This window comes from Cyprinodon variegatus, unplaced genomic scaffold, assembly GCF_000732505.1.
Source record: "Cyprinodon variegatus isolate N-32 unplaced genomic scaffold, C_variegatus-1.0 Scaffold602, whole genome shotgun sequence".
NCBI classification, from domain to species: domain Eukaryota; kingdom Metazoa; phylum Chordata; class Actinopteri; order Cyprinodontiformes; family Cyprinodontidae; genus Cyprinodon; species Cyprinodon variegatus.
In genome coordinates this window covers 493,218-495,026 of record NW_015151055.1, presented here as the reverse complement: position 1 = coordinate 495,026, position 1,809 = coordinate 493,218, and the positions used below count along the sequence as shown (strand labels likewise).

Genomic DNA, 1,809 nt, shown 5'->3' with positions numbered 1-1,809 from the left:
CCTAACAACATGCTAACAGGCTAACTCTAACAACATGCTAACAGGCTAGCCCTAACAACATGCTAACAGGCTAGCCCTGACATCATGCTAATAGGCTAACTCTAACAACATGCTAACAGGCTAACCCTAACAACATGCTAACAGGCTTACCCTAACAACATGCTAACAGGCTAGCCCTAACAACATGCTAACATGCTAACCCTAACAACATGCTAACTGGCTAGCCCTAACATCATGCTAACAGGCTAACCCTAAGAACATGCTAACAGGCTAGCCCTAACAACATGCTAACAGGCTAACTCTAAGAACATGCTAACAGGTTAGCCCTAACAACATGCTAACAGGCTAGCCCCGACATCATGCTTACAGGCTAGCCCTAACAACATGCTAACAGGCTAGCCCTAACAACATGCTAACAGGTTAGCCCTAACAAAATGCTAACAGGCTAGCCCTAACAACANGAGGCTGGGTGAGTCAGTGAGGCTGGGTGAGTCTGGGTGAGTCAGTGAGGCTGGGTGAGTCTGGGTGAGTCAGTGAGGCTGGGTGAGTCTGTGAGTCTGGGTGAGTCAGAGAGGCTGGGTGAGTCTGAGAGACGCTGGGTGAGGATGGGTTAACTAACTGCCCTAGTCGTCGGACTGGGTGGGGGGTCATCAAGAGTGTCTAACGCCTAAATAACATGCTAACAGGCTAACTCTAACAACATGCTAACAGGCTAGCCCTAACAACATGCTAACAGGCTAGCCCTGACATCATGCTAATAGGCTAACTCTAACAACATGNCAGGACGAGTGCGATGATGAGGATGGTCAGAGATGTGGGAAAGTGGAAGGATGTGTGGGAGTGAGATGCATTCAGCTTCAAAGAAGAGAAGATGGAGATGATGGTCCAAGCAGGAGAACCTCTGGTTCAGGATGGCAGGAAGAAGAAGGGGAGGAGAGCGCCACCTTATGGTCTATAACAGCTGCTGTTGATTAGCTAATTAGTTTCATGTTTGTTGCAGATGTTATTCATTCTGTTTGGGAAACCAGCTACTCATTCCTGTTCAAAACTTTTCATACTTGATCCTTTTCTTTCTTTAAATCAAATCAAAGAGATTGAAAAACAAAGTGGAAAGTAAGGCACCATTTCTTTTGTGTAAAGAGCAAAAGAGCAATATCATGTATTTTTATTATCATTTTATTATCATGTATTTTTATTATTTTCTTGCAATAAGCTGACTGAGAGCCGGCAGACATTCTGGAAAGAACAAGAGAGAGTATTTTCTTCACATTCAGGTTGAGCAATGATGATGTTTCCTCCAAATGTGATTAACCACATTAGTGACATCAAAGGTCTTTGGATGATTGAATTAATTATGTCAGTAATGTTTGGCTCTGTGTATACGGCACAACGGAAGGTTCAAAAACAAACTTTATGCTTCCTGGAGCAAGATGGTGGAAGAACGATGACCTAAACTACTGACAAAGTGGTATTTTTGGTTAGTTTTGTTCCCAACCTCGGGATGCCGCAGCCATTTTGATTCATTTAAAAGTGAATTCACCATGAGAACAGATCTGGGGCCGCCCCGCAGTCCGACCTGGGGGGGGCCACCCCGCAGTGTTACCTGGGGGGCGCCCCGCGGTCTGACCCAGGGGGGGCCACCCCGCAGTGTTACCTGGGGGGGGTACCCCGCAGTGTTACCCGGGGGGCGCCCCGCGGTCTGACCCGGGGGCACCCCGCGGTCTGACCCGGGGGCACCCCGCGGTCTGACCCGGGGGGGGGCCACCCCGCAGTGTTACCTGGGGGGCGCCACGCGGTCTGACCCGGGGG

General features: G+C 48.7%; 1 protein-coding gene across 1 annotated transcript in view; it reads left to right on the top strand.

Annotated features, from left to right (window-relative positions):
- The window catches only part of LOC107096149, a 19,604-nt gene that overhangs the window by 3,680 nt on the left and 14,115 nt on the right, over positions 1-1,809 (top strand). The window lies entirely within an intron of this gene.